This window comes from Globicephala melas, chromosome 16 (assembly GCF_963455315.2).
Source record: "Globicephala melas chromosome 16, mGloMel1.2, whole genome shotgun sequence".
NCBI lineage: Eukaryota > Metazoa > Chordata > Mammalia > Artiodactyla > Delphinidae > Globicephala > Globicephala melas.
In genome coordinates this window covers 5,836,249-5,849,314 of record NC_083329.1, presented here as the reverse complement: position 1 = coordinate 5,849,314, position 13,066 = coordinate 5,836,249, and the positions used below count along the sequence as shown (strand labels likewise).

The 13,066-nt window shown below is 44.7% G+C and overlaps 1 protein-coding gene across 1 annotated transcript in view; it reads right to left on the bottom strand.

The window, feature by feature from the left end:
• Positions 1 to 13,066, bottom strand: part of ADAM12 (ADAM metallopeptidase domain 12) — a 354,171-nt gene that overhangs the window by 317,112 nt on the left and 23,993 nt on the right. The gene's annotated exons all lie outside the window — the stretch shown is intronic.

Below are 13,066 nucleotides of genomic sequence, written 5' to 3'. Positions count from 1 at the left end.
AACTTGTCACTTAATTAATGTTTCTTCCCATTTGATCCAGAAATCTAAGCAAGGAAACTCTGAGGCTGGCTATTCCAGTCTCAGCTGCTTCAAATAAAATAGTGAAATTAATTTGCCGTCATGGCCATAGGAATTTCTTGAAAGGAGTCGCCTCTGAGGTTGATGAGTAAAAGAGGCCAATTCTGTGTGTGCAGAAATTCTTGGAATCTGAAGACATGGGCAGTTGGAACTGGTAAGGTTTCACAGAAAAATGTATATGTGTTGTCTTTGAGGTATTAACTTAACTGAAGACGTACGTTTCTACAGCTTCTGGACATTGATTTAATGGGAAAAGATCTTTAAAGCTTCTCCAATTCATTTCCCCACCTGCCAGTGTCGCCTGCCAGCTCCTTCCTCATAATGCCCGCTGGTGCCAAAAGAATGTGTCCACGAGCCTGCCTGTTAGAACCAACCAAAACGCACTCAGTGTTTTGTGCTTGACTTCGGCACCCTGTTTCTGCCCTTCCCCGCAACAGCTCCTTCTAACCCTGTCTGGACAGCTGAAGTTTGCCGTATGAAGATGAGTCTCAGTTTAGTCCTCAGAGCCCAGGGGAAGACCAGTTTGTGTAATGCCCATTACAGGCGTTTCCCGGGGCAGCTGCCTTCCCAGAAACGCTTCCAGACTGAACCAGACAAAGCTCGCTACCTGCCAGTGAAACGGCAGGCTGGAAAAACAGCTCTGGGACTCCACCGAGACTGTTCTGGAGATGAACCTTAAAAAGCTCCCTTCTCCCCTTACTTAGGCCAGGAGGCGAGGGGGTCTACAGAACCGGATTTCTGAACTCTTCCAAGACAATGCAGACATGAAAATGGGAAGACAGCGATTGTCTGCAATCTGCACTCCCGACGGGCAGAGACGCATACATAGGAGGCCAGTGTTAGCCAACCCGGAACTCTGGGGATCTCATGCTTTCCCACGTATTCTCCTTAAGACACTAAAACCAGCAATAACTCTTGGCAATGCAAACACATTCCTATTAGCTGAATAGGCACAACCAAAGATTATATGCCCCAGTGGTCTTGTTTTGAACTGCAAAAGAAGAGGCTAGATTTCAAAGGAGCTATGATAAAATTCTCCACCCCTGGTGGGCTCTTAACTCTTCCTGATGTTTGTACTACAGAAGGGGTTGACATTTCCTAGGGTTCTCTTTGAGCAAAAGCTTCAAAGTCGTTCTGAGATGACATTGCCAGCTTTCAGGCATGTTTTAAACGGGCAAAATACCTCTAGTGCCTAGCACGGGGCCTGGGATACCATGAGGTCTCAATAACTATTTACTGATTAAAGGAATATGCAGAAAGAACTCAATAGAAAAGCAGGATCATCTTTAATCAGCAAAATCTTTCCCCTCTAAACTGTGAGACAGAATTCCACTGAACAGTGCCTGGTTCCTAGGCAGGACCACCACCCTCAAATCTAGGGACCAAATGGACCCTGCCTCCCCAAGCTATGCAGGACTTAATTTGCAGAGCGGTACATGGCAGCCCTGAAGCATTTACTGGATGGAAAAAAATAGAGAATTTGCTGAAGGTCTGAGACACTTTTCACATGGCATAATGTGTCTGCCTGATAACAGACTTCATTTTAATCATTTATATTCTTTTTCTGTGTTTGAGGGAAAAAAATCAATATGTAGAGCAAGCATATATAAACTATTCAGTGTGACTTGCTTCTGTAATTAAGCTAAAATCTTGCATGTGGGTCGTGGGTGACCAAAGCTAGGGAAAAGTATGTAAAATCTGTCACCTACCTATACAAATACAGCTCTGCTAATCATTACATCAGGGATGGGCAATAGAGGATGCATAAGGGTCTCTGAGTTTGCCTTCAGAGGTCCTTTGTGAGATGCCTGCTGGGGTTAGACATGCCGGGGAGGGCCAAGGAATGGAGGCAGGCTAATGGCGCCCACAGGAATCAGGGATCCTAATGGAGACACAACCCATAACCCTGGTCCTGGTCTCATTAATTCTGTGCTCTCACCAACTCTGTTCTGGGTTTATGACTATGTCTTTAAATCACATGCTCAGAAAATTAGTAGGTCCGAGCAAAAGGAAGAACCCTTAGTACCTCTGCTGAGTAACAGTTGTACCTAAAAATGGTTATGCCACCTGAAGAAAATCTCTTCGTTGCCACTTTCAGGAAAAGGTCAAATGAATTTCAAGCAATTAGCAGAAAGGCAGCCTTGAGGCATCATCAACTCAAGGAGTGTGAAAAGCCAGATTTAGGTCAAATGCTAGAGAGTTGGGAGTTAAATCCTTAAAATAGCATTTTAGGGAAAAGAACAAATAATTGGGTTTGATTTCAAGAACTGATGTAGTTTATTGAAAAGAGCCACTCTTCCTTTTTGACCAGTATAGTTATACCTCTTTTAAAAAGGCCAAATTCCTGCTATATTTCCTACTATACAATTTTAAAAATTAAATATATGGTGTGCCCCAGTCATGATCCAGCATTCGAGATTGGCTTTTTTTTTTTTGGAATCTAGCAAGAGCACATCCATATATTTCCTTGTTTTTGTCAGCTGCCAAAACCAAGAAGCAATGACACTACAGCAGCAGTGAGCACACCCAGCACACAGATCTTGGTTTCTAATACCATTTTCCCAGAAACCAGGGCTCCTTGGAGAAATGGCTGATTTTAGGACTGGGACGGGAAGCGTATAAGATAAACCTGGTGCATCTTGTCGCAACAGAAAGTAAAAAAGGGCTCACACACACAGACATACACACGCAACAACGGACACATATCCAACGGACACAGGAGCCGACTGGAAGAATCCTCAGTGGCCAAGGCAGGAACAACTTGAACAACATAAAACAGTGCTTGATTATATCACAAAATATAAAATAAATACCCCCGAGTCCAAGCTTAGATAAATAAACAATTGACTATATAAATAAACAGGGAAAGTAGACAACTCTCACATGCAGAAAAATTCAAAACAACTTATGTAGCTGCTTCAACCTTCAAGGAAGTGAAGCATAATTCCGTAAGTGTGGGATGTGCACAGTGACTTCCTTCCAAAGAATTCAGTATAGAAAGGAAGGAAAAAAGAAATTTACAGTGGAGAAATTTGACAAACGTGACTTCAGTCAGCTGGTCAGAGTTGACATCAGCAGTGACAAGTCCTGTTGACAGTATGTGCCCTCGATGTGGTAGAACAGGCGCAGTACTTCATCTCTGTGGACTTCTCCTCAAAGCAGATAAGCCCAGTTCAATCAGGAGAACATCAGACAAACCCAAGTTGACGGATATTCTACAAAACCCTTGACTCGTATCCCTCAAAATTATCATCAAAAGTATCATCAAAAACAGAAAGTGTGGGAAACGGCCACAGCCAAATAGAGCCTGAGGAGAGATGATGACTAAATGTAATGTGGTACCTGGATGGACTCTTAGAACAGAAAAAGGACATGAGGTAAGAACTAGGAAAATCTGAATAAGGCATGGACTTTAGCTAATAACAATGTGTCAATGTTGGCTGTGACAAATGCTCTACAATAATTTAAGATGTTAATAACAGGGGAAACTCGATGGGAGGTATATGGGATCTCTGTATTATCTTTACAATTTTTTTGGTAAATCGACAACTGTTCTCATATAAAACACTTATTTTTTAAAATCTAGCAAAAGCAAACATTGTAAAGCAAGTATACTCCAATAAAAATTAATTTAAGAAAATCTAACAAGAGCAGCCTTTGAGGGAGGGAGAAATCAACTTCTATTCTTACCTGCCCCAAATCTCCAATGGGCACATTGCTGTAAACACGTGGAGTCCTGGGAGACACGCACTTCCTTTTGCCCATTTATGTGCGGTGCCCATCGTGCATTCTCAATGGGTGGATGTTTGCCCTCAAAGGAGCAAAAAATGGTACTTGGGGAGGAGGTGAAAATTCTTAGGTATTACAATGGTTTACTCCACTCCAAAGCTTAAAACTACCCAACAAAATCTTATTCCTTAGTGTTTAATTTCCCTCTTTAAAGAGAAATTTAATTCAAAGTTTAATTAATTTAATTTTTCTCTTTAGGCAGGCAGTAATGAAAGTCCAATTGTAAAATGCTGGTATACGTCACTGAGAAACGCACATCTTATGCTTACAGGGATGTGTGTGAGAAATGGGGGGTTCATGAGTATGTTTAATCAACACGAAAGGAAGATCTCACACGAACTCTCTACATAGGCATTATGTCAAAGTCACATAATAGCACTCAATTCTGTTGTTTTTAACATGATTTTATGCACTTGGTTGTCGGCACTCTCATGATAAGTTTAAAACTATTTCACACTTTTTAAGAAAAAAATAGGAGGATTTTTTTTTTTTAATCTGAGCTTTAAATTTCAATTGAACAAAACAGCCTCATCACCATCAGGACTGTTTATTGAGCAACTAAGAAGGAACAGTCCTCACTGTTTATGTTTTAACTTCAGAGAAATTCTAGAGTCAAGGCATAGGCAATGGCTTCCTCAGCCTTCACGTGATATGAAACTGTGAAATGAAATATTGATACACATGAATTCTCTCTTGGGAAGATAGGCTTTTTAGTCTAAACTCTGATTTACAAATTATCATCCTTTCTAGAAATTATATGTTCTTCTACATGTCCTCAATCTCCAGGACCTTTCTCTCTTATTAAAAGAATTCAGGTTAAAATATAAAAAGCCATATATCATGAATTGTTACCAACGCACCATGAACATGTACATGTGACCAATAGGAAAACTGGGTGTGGGGAGTAGGGGACGGCTCCATGCTATCTTTGCAATTTTTCAGTAAATCTAAAGCTACTCTGATTTTCTTTTTCTGAAAAAAGAATAGACATATATATACATATATGTATAACTGAGTCACTTTGCTGTACACCTGAAACTAACACAACGTTGTAAATCAACTACACTTCAATTAAAAAAGTAAGAAAATGAGCATCAAGCAACTTCCTGAAAAAGAAATAAAGCTATTCTAAAATCACTTATTTTAGAAATTACATATCTCTTATTAACTACTTAATTAAGTTTATTACAACCATTAGTTCACTAAACTTTGAGGTCCTCAAGGGCAGGATAGAGCTTCACCCATTCTTGGGTCACAGGAACTTGACCTTGAACCTGAGACACAGCAGACCCTTATATATCCTTGGACGAACAGATGAAAAGCTGAAAACGGAATTCATCATCCAACTCTTTTTCTCCTAATATCAAATATGCTCAACACATCAGTCAAACATGGAGAGTCTCACCCAAGGGTTATAAAAAATATATATTTTATAACGTCTCTCTGTTTAAATAATGCAAACCACTCTATCTCCTAGCATTATCCACATTTGTTATTTTAAAATATAACTTTTAAAAAAAGACCCAGTTCTATGATGATGCCACAAGCTTGGGGAAGGAAAAAAAGTTGCAGAAACTGTAGGGAGACCTGATTCAATAGACAACTTTTTGGAAAATGATATTAAGGCCTTTGCTAAGAGGTCACAAGAAATAAATGAGTTAGCAGAGACCACTGTGGAAATGTAGCCCAGAGCCCTCCTTGACTGAGTGGCGAGCAACCAGAAGGGGGGACACAGTGGAAACAAGCACAACGTGTTGGCTTTCTTCCTGCCCTTTGTATGCTGACCGAAGAGGAAGCAAGAACACTGAAAGGACTGGCGGGGAGCGCGGATGAAGCCCTCACACGCGGTTGAAGAAAGCCAGGGCTGCCTCGGAGGGCAGGACTGACTGCCGGGGGCAGCGCTGGCCAGAGGCCTCCACACTGTCCCTCTGAGCCGAGACCTTGCCTCAGGAGTCCAGACTGATGAACCAGTCCCGATACAATGCACAAGGGAAAGAAAGCTGAAGATCTTCTGGGAGGCAGCCGAGTGCTCCGGAAAGACTAGACATCAGAATCTAGCTGTCAGCCCTGTCACTTCCCGTTCTGTGAGCTTCTGCATCTTCACCTACGAAGTGCACACAACATCCACCTTGCAGGGCTGCTGGGGGCACCTGGTGTGATCATACCTAGAGTATGTCTAGCCCGGGGGGGGGGGGGGAGGGTCGCAAACTACAGTCTGAGGGCCACACCCAGCCCACTGCCCACTGGCAGAGCTAAGAATGGTTTCATATTTCTTAATGGTTAAGAAAAATAAAAGGAGAATATTTCATGACACATGAACATTATAAAATTCAAATGACAATGTCCACAAATAAGTTTCATCAGAACACAGCCACACCCACTGGTTCACTCATTATCTACAGCTGCTTTTATCTTTTAAGCGGCAGTGGCCAAGTTGAGTAGCTGTGACAGAGATCATAGGACCCACACAGCTGAACACATTTACCGTCTAGCTCTTCACTTAAAAAGTTTGCCAATTTTTGACCTGTGGCTCCACCCAAAGCAAAGGTCCTCAGTAACTGTTTCCCTAGCCTTCTCGGCTTTCTCTTAGCGCAGGGGTTCTTAACCTGGGGAATTATGCACACCCCCGACGCCCCAGCCCAGGGCCTTTTGAGTTGACTTGGCTGGGGAGGAGGGTGCTCCTGGCATCTCACGGTAAAGACCAGGGATGCTGGCAGACATCCTACAACGCACAGAACAGCCCCCTTCCCCTACACACATAACTGAGAACTACCCACCCCAGTGGCAACAGGGCTGGGGCTGAGGGGCCCTGCCCTAGTGTAAGGAGGAAGGCCAGAATGAATGAAGGGAAAGGAGAGTGGCTGAGATTTACTGAGCACGCCGGGGGCACTATGTCAGACAGCAGGGTAACCATCATCATCTCCTTTACAAATGAGAAAACAGACTCAGCAAGGGCTTGTCACTTGCCCAACATCACACAGCAAGGCAGAGGCTGTGCAGGAGTGTGAAGCCATTTCTGTATGTTCCAAAGCCTTTTCTCCTTCCACTCTGCCTGCCATCAACTCTTAAAAAACAGCTGAGTTCCCAAAGATATAGGGGTGCCACCTTTTATCTCGCTAATCCCTCTCCCAGAAGGGTGGGCAGAATCTTGGCTACGTAGGTTATGTGAGGCTGGAACGAGAGCCTCCTGTGTGGCAGACGTAGCCTCATGGGGACTGTCAGGCAAGGGGTAGGGTTGGGAGTCCAACGGGAGTTAAGAGACAGGGGGTGGAGGCAGAGAACAGACCATCCTAAGAGACCGTACAGTCTAGAAATAATGTTCCAACTTTGGAGCCACTGTACTTTTCTTATGAGAAGCCTCACATGAGGTATTTTAATAACATTATTTCCTAAGAGGAAGCGCTACTGGCTGGCTTGTAAGCTAATGTAAGCTCAACGTTCCATAAGTCAAAGGGCTAACCATTGAGCTTACTCAGTCAAGCTCAGGCACCACGGCTGGCCTGCAGCAACTCCTGCAATGACCAGAACACTCCCTTAGAGAAGAGGAAACTCATTCTCTCTAGGACTGGGACAGAGAGGCACACGTGGGGAGTTATTCCAGGTAGAACCCTAGTAGCCACAAAAGAGAAAAATGTCACGTTCTTCCAAGCAATAAAAGACCTCCAAAACGATTTTAAAAGAACCTAAACTCGCTACAAGGGGGTCAGCAATGTCTGAAAAGTCCAGGTCATCCAAGAGTGGTTTGTACCTCTCTGCAGAAATGGAGAAGCTCTCCAGGCACCCTCTGGTATTTGAATAACATGCAAAGGTTGAGTTTTGTCCCCTCTATCTTCTGTAGCACGAGGCACCTCCACGCCAGTGAGCGACCCAGCCCCCAGGCACAGGGGAAGGCTCAGAGCCCGTACCCTCACTGGATGCCGAACACTGCACTAAGGGACAAAGAAGGAATAACGCTGAGGCCACCACCCGCGGGGAGGGCACAGGCTGGTGAGAGAAACACAAATATAAACTAGTGATGACAGCACAGTATGATCCATGCCAAAGAGCTGAGTCCCAAGTCTCGCAGAGTTAGGGTCTAAAGCCAGCACAGAAGGCGAAGCGGTACCCAAGGCAGAGTTATCAGTAATCTTCTAAGTACCTTATGGTTTTTGTGCTTTTCTGTAAGTTCAATGTGGCCATTTCTTCTCTCCTGAACCCCGCTGGGTTGAGCACAGTTGAGTTTGCTTATTTTGGGGTCCCTGCTGTATAACGACATCCACTTGAAAAACCAGACTCGCTCTCAGGGAGTGAGAGACTTGCCCTGTTTCAGGTGGAGGAAGAGAGGAAACAGCAGACACCCGATGTCCCATCACGCCTCCCCCCGACCCCGGCCGATCCCCCGGCCACATGCTCCTTGGGGAGATCAGAGGATGGGTGTGTGAGTTAAGCTGCATGTCCTTAGCTTCTGTTTCTGCCATGTCCGCAGGCTCAGTGCACACGAGTGAAGCGTGTGCGTAGTGGGCCTGCACGTCATGGAGATGACTGATTAGGACAAAGGTCTGGGAAGGACAGACGTGGCTGGGGAGGTCAGAATGAGCTGCACAGAGAAGGTGCTGGTTAAGCTGGGGCTTCAGGAATGAGCAGGACACAGGTGGCAGGGACAAAGCAAATGCCAGTTCTGCACGGCAGTAAAGAACATGGCATATTTAGGCAACAGGCTGCCACGGAGGCGCAGGATGGCTGAGAGGTGGGAGCTAAGCCTCCACAGTGGGTACCAAGTGAAGGAACCTGAGTCAGATACCGTGAGAAGCGTCTGAAGGATGAGATGTCTCCAAGCCCATGATCTGAGGGGAGCTGGGGGATGACAATCTTATCTTCCAGAGGCTACTACACAAAGTGGGGAACATGGCTGGGGGGCTGTTTCCACATCGGGACACAGTCCATTAAGGCAATTGGGAACTTCCGGCTGGAGGTGCGTAAAATCCACTGGAAGCCAGTGACCCAATCTCAGGCGTCAGAGCAGGGTGGGCGATGTGGACTGTCAGTCAGTGTATGCTGGAGGACGATGGTGAGGGGATCAGACCCACGTCCCACATAGTAGGAGCCCGTGTGTGGGCGGTGGCTGCTTCTGTCACTCACGGGAGCTCCCGCCCCCCCTTGCACAGGTGGGTAGTGAGGCCGCAGGACGGAATGCCACGCCCAGCAGGAGCCCTGAGTCAGAAACGCACCGAGGGAGAAACTCAGGGGAAACCAACAGTTAAGGGGCAAAGCCGAGAAGAGGAACCAAAGGCAAGAATTAAAAACATACGAAAGGGCTTCCCTGGTGGCGCAGTCGTTGAGAGTCCGCCTGCCGATGCAGGGAACACGGGTTCGTGCCCCGGTCTGGGAGGATCCCACATGCCGCGGAGTGGCTGGGCCCGTGAGCCATGGCCGCTGAGCCTGCGCGTCCAGAGCCTGTGCTCCGCAACGGGAGAGGCCACAACAGTGAGAGGCCCGCGTACCACAAAAAAACAAAAAAAAAACATACGAGAGCAAACAAGAGCGAACAGGGTCTCAGGAGCCAAAGGAAGTGAGAGTTTCGAAGGAGAGTGAATCAGCGTCAAAGATAAGTAAAATAAAGAGCGAGAGGCATGCTCTGGCTTCAGAGGTTGAGAGGCCACCCATGACCTTGGCAAGAGCGGTCGTGATGAAGTGCTGGGAGTGGAAGCTGCTACAGAGGGCTGCAGAGGACCTGCGGGAGGAGGCGGGGGGAGGAGGTGGGGAGGGAAGATGAGACGACCCCTCCGAGGAGAAGGCTGATTGCGGAGGCGTGAAAGGGGATGGTTATTTGAGGGGAAAAACAGGGCTTGGTTTTCTCAGCCGTGAAACAAAGCAAATGGAAATCAATGCAGCAGACTCTACCTCTGCCATTTTAATTAGCAGCTATTTGATCTTTCAGATCCTCAGTATGCTATGGGAAGCTCTGGTTTCATGTTCTAATCCTTTTGCCTTTTTACTTTCCATTTCACATACTATTTCCATCGTTTCATTCTCCTGTGAGAAAGCTGGAAATTGGAAATTTCCTGGAGCCTTCAAAGGCTGAGCTCAACTGAGGTCATCTCACAATCAACCCCATCTTGATATGTCTTCCCTGGATCCAGAGTAAGTTTTTTTAGGACATGAAATTGGAGGTTGGTCCCTAAAGAAACTTTAAGCTCTCCATATCACCTTACATTGGGGTGGTAGTTTTTAGTTAATGTATTTTCACACCCATCGTTTCATCTCATTCTTACAATGACCCTAAGAGGGAGGAAAGAGCAGATAAGCTTCTACTCGGGTTATAGATCAAAACAACGGCAAGTAAACAAACAAAATGCCGGAAGCTCTCCGATGCACACAAGGTCATGTTCTCTCCCCATGCTCTGTTCTTTCAACTACGTGATCAGTGGCAATGATGCCTTGACTCTTGATTTGTACAGGACATAATAACACCGCATTTGGATATATCTCCATCATAGATGAGAGAGAGAGAAAAAGAATCTGAGTACTTCTGCCTGAATCAAGTTGATGCCTGGGCCTTCCCTCAGACCAATTAAGTCAAATTGTCAAAGACTGGCTGCATGGAAAGAGGGCAGCAAGGAATAAAACAGGGGAGCAGGAAAGCAGGAACGCAAACCTAAAAGCCTGTATTCTAAGGTCCTGCAGGCATAGTTGTGCAGCAAAAATATTCATGAAGTGGGTATGTTCTGCATACTTGAAGATACGCCCCGTTAATGTAGTTTAAAATTACAGTTACCAGTAGTATTACTTATATCCCATCTATTTTATAAGATTGCTGTCTCTTGCATTACTCAATATTTAACGAGGCCTCCAACAAAGTAATGATGACTAAACGTCTTGAGGCCATCGATCATATACATACCTCTACGTAGAATATTTGTAATAGTGCAACTCTAGATGTGGGAAGAAGGAGCAAGGGAAAACATTTCCCAGATCATAACAGACTAGTAAGATGGGAGGTCCAGAGAATTTTAGACTGTCAACAGGGCCTAATCTGAAAATTAGCACGTTGAGTGGCCTATCCACAGAATCCTCCTCGATGTAGGAATAAGCCTTCTTAGCACCATGGGACAAAATTGGTCACGATGTGCCTCCCAAAAGTCAGTCAGATTTATGACCAAAATGAGGCGCTGTGGACAGAGTTTGTCCCCTGCCATTTAGTGAACGAAGATGTTGTGGCCAAAAAGGCATCAGCCACTGCAGCTGCCCCCAGCTGTGCACTCTGAGGGGAATTCAGGATGGAGAAAACGGGATACTGGTCCTAGATATTGAAGATGCACAATAAAGGAAAGATTTCAATAAATCCCCCCCAAAAAAAATTTTTTTAAATAAAATAAAATTACAGCATTGACTGTTATTTTGATGACGAAGAAAGACGTACACAAACACGCCACTTGGCAGAACCCTTATTCCCACAACAAACATACACAGCTACCCCGTGAAGAATGACGGCACGCAGGTACACGCACATTAACAGACATTTACATGCACCCTTTTCATGCAAGGTCTTAGTGGTTAACCACCAATTAAGGGGGCACATGGTAATTACAGAGCCATAAGGCTGACTCCACAGCCGCACGCTGAGATGAGCCCCACGGCATTACGACAAGATGCTGTTCCCCAAACCACCCAGGTCGCTGTTCCCTTAAATAATGTCAGTGACCTGGAGTTATTTTAGCCACTAGGTATGTGCCTACTTCCTGCTTGGTTCTAAACCTGGATGCAGACCCCTAGAGGAGGTGGGACAGCGATCAAACAAAAATGGCTTTTCCTAGTTTTCTACAAAGATGGTGCTGGTGGCCCCCGGCCATCAGGTTGTCAGCTTGGCCAGGGCGGATGTGCCAGTTCCCCCTCTGGTATGCCTCCTGATGTCTGCAAGGTGGCTAGCTGGTAGTAAGGATGAAGCTGGAGGTCAGAAACTAGAGCCAACCTGAACTAGTCCATTCCAAAGGCATACTGAGAACCTTTATCAGCTTGTTGCTCTGATGCCCTCCAAGGTGGGCTGCCAGATAAAACATAGGACGGCAGTTAAATCTGGACTGTGATAAACAACAATATCCCAAATATTGCATGGGATAGACTTATGCCCCAAAATATTCACTGTTTACCTAAGTCCAAGTTTAACGGGGCATCCTGTACTCTTATTTGCTAAATCTGGCAACCCTACCACCAGGGAAAAACTCCCATAAAGGCTTCCACCACCCAAGTAACTTTAGATTGTTCCATATTTTTATATTATTAATTAGTGCCTATGAATATTTTAAAGATATACTTCCTTTACAACATAGTATACCTCTCTTTTTCTGAATCTATCGTATCGTCTCTCATTTTGCAAATTAGTAGCATGATGAAATTTTCTTTAGTGTCTTAAGTTTTTCATCTAGGAAACAGTATCAGTGTCACCGTGATTGACTTATACTTTGTATATTCCAGCTGCAACAGTCTCCATGAAGCAGAAATACTGAAAAAGTTTAGTTCTGGCATTTGGCTCCTTTAACCCAACCTTTCTGAATGCCCACTTTCAGCTGAAAGCCTCTTTAGAAAATAAAATAATGATGTAAATCATATTATCATTATGGACACAAAGGTGGCCCACTGCAGCCCTTCCAGAACACTACAGAACATTTTCACGATCTCAACTGCTCTTTTAAAAAAATCTGTTTTCTATTATAAAAAATACTCTAAAAATAGTTCCACATAACACAAGGACAAAGCCATCTGTATGATCTCTCCAAAGAGCTCATATTTCTATAGATTTTATCCCTTTCCAACTGTTCCAACAATTCTGAAATTTAAGAAACTCACTTATATTTGTCAGACAAAACTCATCAAAATATGAAATTTCATCACTAATATTTCAATTATTTTATATTATTCTTTTACATCATAGAAGACTCAAATCAAACATGTGTCAAAGTAAACAAAGCATAAAACTGCATTAAAACTCATTACAGAGACTTCCCTGGTGGCGCAGTGGTTAAGAATCTGTCTGCCAATGCAGGGGACACGGGTTCAAGCCCTGGTCTAGGAAGATCCCACATGCCGTGGAGCAACTAAGCCCGTGTGCCACAACTACTGAGCCTACGCTCTAGAGCCCATGAGCCACAACTACTGAGCCCACGTGCCACAACTACTGAAGCCCACAGCGCCTAGAGCCCGTGCTCTGCAACAAGAGAAGCCA